This window comes from Phacochoerus africanus, chromosome 1 (assembly GCF_016906955.1).
Source record: "Phacochoerus africanus isolate WHEZ1 chromosome 1, ROS_Pafr_v1, whole genome shotgun sequence".
In the NCBI taxonomy this organism is placed as follows: domain Eukaryota; kingdom Metazoa; phylum Chordata; class Mammalia; order Artiodactyla; family Suidae; genus Phacochoerus; species Phacochoerus africanus.
In genome coordinates, this window is record NC_062544.1 from 109,835,179 (window position 1) to 109,845,063 (window position 9,885).

Genomic DNA, 9,885 nt, shown 5'->3' on the forward strand with positions numbered 1-9,885 from the left:
AGTGCCAGAATCACTAGCCGAGTTTTGGAGTAACAGATCCAAGGTCTCATTGTTTGGAAACATAGTGTTGCAACATTAAAAGTTGCTTTCATCAATAATTGCAATAAGCTATTTCAAAAATAATGAAGTAATACAAAATTGACTAATTGTCAGGAGCACAGAGGCATCTGTGTAGGTTGATTAGCAACTTGGCTTTGCCTTTCCATGATTATAAAATGAAGAAAGGCCACAACCCATGTCTGTATCTCCAAGTGCAAATTTAAAAAAAGGATGGGTTGGTTGGTCAGAGGCCCCTAGACCCTCTCATGTCTGTTACAGCAACTTGGCAGGAACACAGAGAACCTGCGGCCATAACCCAGAAGCTGAGCTTAAGGGCTGCCCTGGAGGCAGGACTGAGGTAGACAAGAGGGCAGACCATTTTCATGCTGTGTTTGCAGGGAATGGCCAAGCCTCAGGCCAGGGATGTGCTCAGCTGAACACTTGAAGAACAGCCCCCCAAAGCCATCTGCAGGGGAAGCTGATAAAGGGGGTAGGTCTGAACAGAAGACAAATGAAATCTAACTGATTTATTCCTGATTCATTCATTCATGCCAAAACAGGGGGGCACCATGAGAAATCAGAGAAGAGGGGTCCATTCTTGTCCACAGGAGCTCATGGCACAAAGGGGAGGGAAATAGGCCTAGGCTACCTGGGAAGAGACAAGGCAGCATAAACAGAGTGAGATGGGAGTAGAGGACTGACTGACTGGTTCCCATCATGAGGGTCCCAGAAGACTTTGAAGAAGATTTGACCTGGGTACCTGAAGGAAAGTTAGAGTGTCTATAGAGAGAGGGTTCAGGGAGAAGAAACAGCATGGTAAAGGCTTGGGAGCAACAGTGGTAAGCATGGGGGACAATAAAAGGTCACTCTGGGCTTTCTGGCCTGGAACCCCTTTTTGTTGCCGCACCCATGTTATATAGAAGTTCTCAGGTCTGGGATTGAACCTGCACCACAGCAGTGACAATGTGGGATCCTTAACTCGCTGAGCCACCAGGGAACTCCTGGCCTGAAACTCTTGTTGGAAGCATTAACAAAGTCACTTCCTCCATCCTGAGCTCCACGCAGGTGTCTGTCTGCCCCTGGGCAGCCCTCTCTGCAGGCACTGGCACCTACTGTCATTGGATCTACAATGGAACTCATCCTCTCCTCTGGCCCTGCACCTTCACACACGTTTCCTACCACTTTCCACCAACCCACCAGACAAAGAGCCTCAGAGTCATCCGCAAGTCCTCTGGCCAACTAGCCCAGTGCTGGGCACTTAATGGTTAATACTGGTTGAATGGATGAGTGAATGAGTGAGGAGGAGGGGCAGGAGGGGGGGCAAAAGATGCTGCTTGCAATGTGTCAAATCTGAAAGACAGTGAGAGCCAGGGCTGGCTGTACTGGCTGTCCCACGGCCTGTGTGCCTGGAGTCATCAATTCACCCATTAATTCAACATCCACCTATGGAGTGCCTCTGATGTGCCAGAAGCCAGGCCAGATCTTAAAGAGTCTACAGGGAAGCAGGATGCAAATCTTGAGATGGTGGCATGGCATGAATATAAGGAGTACAAAGAAGGTGTAGATGTGGTACAAACCCCTGTGTGATGGCAGGAGCTGGTATTTAACAGGCAGGTGAGGGAGCCTAATCCTCATCTCCAAAAACCCTACTCCTTCTCCATCCCTGAAATTCACACAGTGCCCATCTGCTGGCCCAGGCTAAGCCCTCCACACAGATGGACAGTAAACCCCATCCCCTACCCTCTAAGGAGTCCTCAGCTTCAAACCCTAAGAGGACTATTAGAAGGAAATGTGGGATCTGGGCAGAATCAGCTCCAGATGGAATAAAGGAGAAAAGGTGTTCCCGAGGCATCCACTCACATCTGGGCCCCAGCCTGGCCGACAGGAGAGCCAGGCCTAGTTTCCTGCCCCTGCTAGAGGTGTGGGGTTACTGGCTTGGTCGGGAATCACTTGTGAGATATTTAGGGATGTTGTGGTAGAAGCTTGGAGTCAGTCATGGTGGAAATACTGATGCCATGGAATTTAGTGAGTACCATAAATCGGCATTTTTCTCTCCAAAACTGCCAGTTTACAGCACACCTCTACCTCATTATTTGGAGGCATGCAATTGCCCAGGGCTGGGGGGAGGGGCACATCCTAGGATGGAATAGATAATAATCCTTAGCATTTAGATAGCACTTTCGGAGTTCGTGTCGTCGTGGCACAGCAGAAACAAATCCACCTAGGAACTAGGAGGTTGCAGGTTCGATCCCTAGCCTCACTCAGTGGGTTAAGAATCTGGTGTTGCCATGAGCTGTGGTGTAGGTTGCAGACATGGCTCGGATCCTGAGTTGCTGTGGCTGTGGCGTAGGCTGGTGGCCACAGCTCCGATTAGGCCCCTAGCCTGGGAACCTCCATATGCCACAGGAAGCAGCCCTAGAAAAAGGCAAAAACACACACACACAAAATAAATAAAAAGAAAAAAAAATAGTATACAGCACTTTCAGCGCCAGAGCTGTCCTTCACCTTGAGTCCCGGGACTCCAATAATAATGTGTACGTTTAGAAAGCCACTGTTCCCATTCTAAAAAGGGGGAAACTGAGGGTTGACTGTGGTCACTCAGTGTGTGAGATACAGAGACCAAATTGCTAACCCCAAGTTAAGCGCACAGCCGAAGTGCCCTCTCTTCCCCTGGGCCAGAAACATTTCAGAGCTCCGGATGCACACACAGGGGCCCAGGGATGATCTCCTGTGGATCAGGCACTGTCCAGCCCCTTCATACATCAGCCGTGAAGTACCTCATTAGACCTCCTCGCAAATGAAGGCACTCAGACAAAGCAGCTCATCTACCATCCTGCAGCTAGAAAACTGCCGCTGACCCCTGACCCTTTTCCCGTGCTCCCTTATTGGTGTGGTCATTCCCGGGCTGACCACCTTGAAGAGAGAGCAAAAAGCAGGCAAGAATAAGGAAGAGATGGATGGAGAGCTCCCTGCTTTCCTGCCTGTGCGATAACCGTGATTTTCTGGAGCAAGGCCGGGAGTCGGGCCCTTGCACAGAGCCAGAGGTCCCCTAGAGTCCCTGGACATGCCTGTGGCAGCGGGATGCTGTCAGAGGAAGCTCAGCCAAAGGGCAGAGGGCAGGAAAACAGTGCCTTTATTAACTAATAGGCCTTGTTGCCAAATGTTGCCCAATTTACAAAGAACCCACAGAGACAAAGAGCTTCTTTCTCCTTGAACAGCCTTTTTCTCCTTCCTCCTTCTCACCTACCCTTCCTCATAATCAGGACCCTCAGCCCATGTGGACCCTCTCCTCACGGGGCCAGCCTGCTGAGTGATACTCTCCCCAGCAGTCGAAGGGGTGGTGGAAACACCCCAGGTTTCCCCAGCTTAAATTCTGGCCAGGGTAGAACCCATATCCCTGGCAGAAATCTGATTCCATGAGCACTTAATCATCACCTCCATTGAGAATGTGCAGCAGCCAGGCCCAGGAAAAGGCTTTCAGGAAGGTGCTAGCCAAGGGCAGCCTGGAGGGTGGCGGGGGCTGGCCCAGGGCCAGTCATGCAAATTTCTTCCCAGAAAGAATGAGGCCCCTTGGCCAGGGAAACCCCTAGGCAGGAAGCAAATGAGCCTGGGACCCCTTTTGCTGCCCCTCTCCAGGGGCTGTGTTCTGGCAGGGAGGGGACCTGCTTCGCGGCCTCAGCATCTCAGCCTGCAGCTGCCTGCGCTGCCTGGGGAAAGGTCAGGTGGGCCTTCACTGGGAAGGAGCTTGAGATGGGTACTCAGAGGGGCAAAGAGCCCCGATCTTCCCCATTTCCCTGGACAAGGCTGGTACACTGTCTGGCCAGCTCCACCAGGCGCAGAGTGCCCAGCCCCTAACCACTGCTCCAAGTGGGCTTTCCTTCCTCATCCCACCTTTCTTGGCTGGACAGCCTGCCAGGATGAGGGAGATGTGATTACAAGCTCAGGAAGTGGGCTTGGATACCTGCGTTTGAACCTGCCCCAACCTAAACAGCCATCTGGACCTGAGCCAGTCTCTCAACCTGTCTAAGCCTCAGTTTCACACCACATGTAAAAAAGGGACACAAGTGATACCCACCTGATGAAGCGGGTAGAGTTCAAACCTGATGTTTGAGATGTTTACACAGGCTCAGTACAGACAAACTATTGTCCATATTTGCAGACACTCATGAGCCCCTGCATGTGGGGCTCAGCTGGGCACAGGGGTACAAGGGGCCTCTGGGGCCATCTGGGGGCACCTGCTCCAGTGAGAGGGGCTGAGAGCCGCCATCCAGTGTGCAGGTTTACCAACAGAGCTGTCACAGGGAGCTTTGCCAATGAAGGGTACAGCCCACCTGGGGTTGAGACAATAGCAGTGTTTCCCACATGACCTTCCTTGTAACAGAGCACGAGGCTGTCCCCAGGGGTCCACGTTTTCCGCAGTGTTCAGTCTTACCCTGTCCTGCTCTCTGGCCCCTTCTTCATGTCTCTGCTTCTAATCCCTGCCTCCTCCCCACTCCTTCTCACTCTCTGTTTCTCCTCGGCTTCTTTCTCCATCTCTAGCTCTGTCTCTCCCTCCCTACTTCTTAAACATGGGTCTACACTTGTCCTGGTTGTTCCTCCACTAGGAGCCTGCTCTGACCCTGGCTGAGCTTCCTCCTACCATAGGCACTGTAATTACTGACCTGTCTTGCACCTACCTCTGATGCTGAGCTCCAGGGGGGAAGGGTCTGTGGCTGACCCATCTCTGGCCCAAGGGAGAGGCTCACTGAAAATGTGTTGACTAGGCAAGTGTGGAGAAAGATGGGGCAAAAAGCCAAGGACCCCTCTATCAAATCCTTTGGTTACAATTCTAATTGATGGTACCCTTCTCACCCTCCAGGAGGTAGGAAAAAAAACCAGCACAGTGGGTGGTAGGGATGGGGGTGGCTGTACCCATCTTTCCCTCTCCCCATTCTGTGCCCTGCAGAGTCCTTCCAGCAGGTGGGACATTCTGGTCCTGCCGCTGACCTTGGAGAGAAGCAGGAATACCAGAGCTGGGCAGCACCCAAGACCTCATCTAATGGAACAGAGAAGAAAGAGCCCAGCCCAGATGAACAGGAGAGGTGAGCCCTGCCCTGTGCAGCATCTGCCTGCCTGGTATCCTGAGGGGGATCAGTAGCAGGGAGCTGATAGGAAAGGCTGGAGCAAAGATCCCTCCATTTCCCCCAGCACCCAGCACTCTACTACAGGACCTACTTCTACCAAAAGGCCTCCTTTCTTCCCTACAGCCCACAACAGCTTCCAAAGGCAAAAAGGGAGGCCCACAGGAGAGCACAAGGGAAATGCCAGTGATAGCTGGGAGAACCGTGGAGGCAAGGGGCCAGACTTTCCCCAAAAACCCTCATGTGCTCCCCTTTTCAAGACCAGAGGTGCTGTCAGCTTAGTGGGTTAGCATGCAAAGGCTTGCTGGAATCTCCAGAAGGGTCCTTGGCAAGCTAGGGTTTCTCTCTAGCACCTGTCAGATGGGCTTTCTGCAGGGACACCCCCTCCACTCTTGTTCTTTCCCTTCCCTCTCCCTCTCAGCATTAGATTCTATCCTCCTTGGTCCCCCATCTACTCACGTTCAGGTGCAATCAGAAGTAAAACTAGGAGGTGCTTGTGTGTGAGCTACAGCACCTGTCCTACAAGTGTGTCTTATCACAGAAGTGATACTCTCCCAAGGTCACTGAGCAGTCACTAGCATGGGGTTCTCTCCAGGGCATCCTGTGCACTCATCCTTAACCTGCTGCATGTTTACATTGAGACTGAGCGGAGGGACATGGTTGGGTGGGAGAAGCGAGATGCCTCCTTTTCTTAAGCCACTGAGCAGATCTTGATCCAGAGAAAAATCTTCCTTCAGTGAGCATTAATTTCCAAAAAAATCCAACTGGGAAGACTCTTAGAGTTCAGCCATATGGTTGGTCCTCTTGAAGAGAGCTGACCCCCTGGAGCCCTGGTATTTGTTGGGGGATTAGGAGGAATCAGAGGGGGAGAGGGCTGAAGGACAAGAGAGCAAGGGCTCTGAGCCAATAGAGATGTTGCCCAATGTTGCCCCATTTGTAAAGGAAACTCAGCAATCAAAGAGCTTCTCTGCTTGTCCTTCCTGCCTCTTCTCCATGTCCTCCCTGCTCTCTGGAACCCCTGCCCTTGCTTGTGGTCTTCCCTCTACTCCAGGCTGGCAGGCCCAGGCCCAAGATCAGTCTCTGGGGTCAATACTTGCGTATCTTTCTGATTCTCCTTCTCCTCTGCTCACTCTGTGCCACCTGGGGCCCAAATGCACCCAGTCTTCCTTCATCCTGCCATTGTTCCCACACGTTCCTTTTCATTCCATGGTTACAAGGAGGCCTTGGGCTCCTGACCACTTCCCCTGCCTCTTGGCTCCCCTACTGCTGCCCATCCCTGAGGGTCCCATAGGGCTATCCATGGTTCCAGGGCCTGTTACCTTGCCCTTCCTCTCTTCTCCCTGCATTCTGTCCCTAAGGAATCTCATCCTCCTTCCTTCTTTGGATGAAACAACGCTCTCTGTGCTGAAGACTCCCAGAACCATACTGTCCACTCAGATCTCAGGTCTACTTGGATGTGTCCTCAGCCAAGAACTGGACAGCTTAACCTGAAGTCCCACCAGCACCCCAAAAGAGCACACCTAACTTCCAGCGCTGGATTTTTCCCTCCCTCTTCCTCCTGCTAAGTACAGCTTAAACCCTGGAAATGATAGATATAGCAGCTTAAACAACACAAATGTATCATCCTAAAGTTCTAAAGGTAGAGGTTCAAGTCATCCTTAGTGGGCTAAAGAACACCTGGCTGTGTTCCTTCTGGAGACTTCAGGGGAGCTCACTTCCTTGCCTTTTTTAGATTCTAGAGACTGACCACAACCCTTGTATCCTGGGCCCATATCGCTCCCATTTCTGTTTCCATTGTGGTATCTGTTTCTCACTTTGACTCTCCCACCTCTTTTGACAACCTTTGTGCTTATATTGGGAACACTCTGATAATCCAGGATAATCTCCCCATCTCAATATTTGTAATTTAATCACATCTGCAAAGTCCCTTTTGCCACGTAAGGTAACATATTTACAGGTTCCAGGACATGTCATCTTTGGGGTCCATATTCAGCCTAACAGGCTAGTATAGTGTGATAAATTGTGTATATGGTGTAATACCTAGAGAAACCACTAAGTAAACTATACAAAGAGTTACATTCAAAAACACAATACATAAATCAAAATGGAATTCTAAAATATATTTAAATAGCCCACAAGACAGAAGTCAAAATAAAACAGTGGGAATGTAAAAACAGAGGAAATAAACAAAACATAAAAATAAAATGACAGGGAGTTCCTGTCATGGCTCAGCAGAAATGTATCTGTCTAGCATCCATGAGGACACAGGTTCTATCCCTGGCCTCACTCAGTGGGTTAAGGATCCAGTGTTGCCATGAGCTGTGGTATAGGTTACAGACATGGTTTGGATCTGGCATTGCTGTGGCTGTGGCATAGGCCAGCACCTTTAGCTCCAATTTGACCCCTAGCCTGGGAACCTCCATATGCCATTGGTGCAACCCTAAAAAAAAAAAAAGACAATAAATAAATAAATAAACAAAAAATAAAATAACAGACTTAACCCTGATATATCAATAATTATATCAAATACAAATGGATTTGGCAGAGTGATTTTAAAAAACAACCCAGGAATTTCACTCATGGCACAGTGGGTTAAGGATTCAGCAATGCCATTGCAGAGTCTTGGGTCACTGCTGTGGTATGGTTTCAATCCCTGGCCCAGGAACTTCCACATACCATGAGCATGGCCAAAAAACAAACAAAAAAAACCTAACTCAGTCATTGGCTGTCTATAAGAAATTCACTAAAATATATAACAACATAGCTAGGTTGAAAGTAAAAGGATAGAAAATATATACATCATGTAAACATTAATAAAAACAAAGTAGGCATGGCTGTATTATTATCAGATAAAGTTAAATTCAGAGCAAAAAATATTAGGGGTAGCAAGGAACATTACATAATGATAAGAGTTAACACTCCAAGAGGTCATAACAATCCTAAATGTGTAGGTGCCAAAAAAGCAGAGCTGACGGAACTGAAAGGAGAAATAGACAAATCCACAACCACAGTTGGAGCCATCAAACTTCTGTCTCAACAACTGATAGAACAAGGAGACAGCAAATCAGCAAAGTGAGGAAGAGCTAATCAACTGTTACAGAACACTGCTGTATACAATGCCATATATGCCATGCAATGCCATATAACAGCAGAACACACATTTTCCTCAAGTATCCACAGAACAATTACCAAGATAGACCATGTGCTAGGACATAAAACAAACCTCAACAGATGTAAAAGAATTTAAATCATTCAAAATGTGTTTGGTCACAAATAAATCAAACTATAAACCAATAGTAAAGAGATAGGAACATCTTTAACACTTAGAAACTAACCTTCACACATCTAAATAATCAGGGGGTCAGAGTCAGAAATGGGAAGCTTGAGTTTCTCCCAAAAGACAATGAAGCCATAACTTTGAATAAGACACAGGTAGTTTTAAAACAAGAGGCTGAGCCAACATATTTGAGAATCGCAGGTATGAGTGTTCAGATATGGGAGACACACACACACACACATGGAGGGAGAGAATGAGAACCCATTATTCTTTGGAGAAGCCCCTGTGAAATGAGATAACTTTCTTCTGGCTCTCTCCTCCCCCATGTCTCTCTTTTCCCCTCCCCTCCTGTCCTGCAAAGGGCTAACCTTGAGTCACATGGCTCTTTTGAGTTGGCTACAGCCAACCTACCTATTATAAATCACTTACTCTAGCTGGCTAAATAATCTTTTTTTTCTTTTTTTTTTTAAATGACTCTCAACAACAACAACAACAAAAAGACAAAAAAAAATGGAGTTCCCGTTGTGGCGCAGTGGTTAACGAATCCGACTAGGAACCATGAGGTTGCGGGTTCGGTCCCTGCCCTTGCTCAGTGGGTTAACAATCTGGCGTTGCCATGAGCTGTGGTGTAGGTTGCAGACGCGGCTCGGATCCCTCGTTGCTGTGGCTCTGGCGTAGGCTGGTGGCTACAGCTCCGATTCGACCCCTAGCCTGGGAACCTCCATATGCCGCGGGAGTGGCCCAAGAAATAGCAACAACAACAACAACAACAACAACAACAACAAAAAAAAAGATTCTCATACAGACAGTTTAAAAACATAAATGTACCATTCAATAAATTATTCTGAAAAGAACACTGTTGTAACCACCACTCAGGCCTAAAAAGAAAACATCAACAATATCCAGAAGCCCCCTTATACCTTCACTCAAACCAACACACACTCTCTCTCTAGTGCCAAAGTTAATTACTGTCCTAATTTTAACACTATACTTTGCCTATGTTTGGACTTTATGTAACTGAATCATACAATGTGTATTCCTTTGTATCTGATTCCTTTCACTCAACATTATGTTTGTGAGATCATCCTTTTTTTCATTTTTGTCTATTATCTTATATCTGGCCACCTCATTAAATTCACTTATTAATTCTAAGGCCCCTCCCAGCAGCCTCAGTGGCTCATCTTGGTACTTTCTAATCTGCCTCCCAGCCAGCTGCCTCCCAACTCTCAGGTCCTACCTCTGCTCACAACATCTCTCTCCTACCGCCAAAATTCTCTGGGCTACAAGGGAAGTTTTCTCAGAGCCTATGTGGCCACTTGGTCACTTCCCCAGGAGCTGAAGGTCATTATGTTGGTGACCAAGGACCGGTGATATGCTTTGCAGGGATTGTGGAGAATGCCAGGGACTGAGAAAGGGCAGTTCAGGCCCTGGTTCTGCACCTTATTCTCT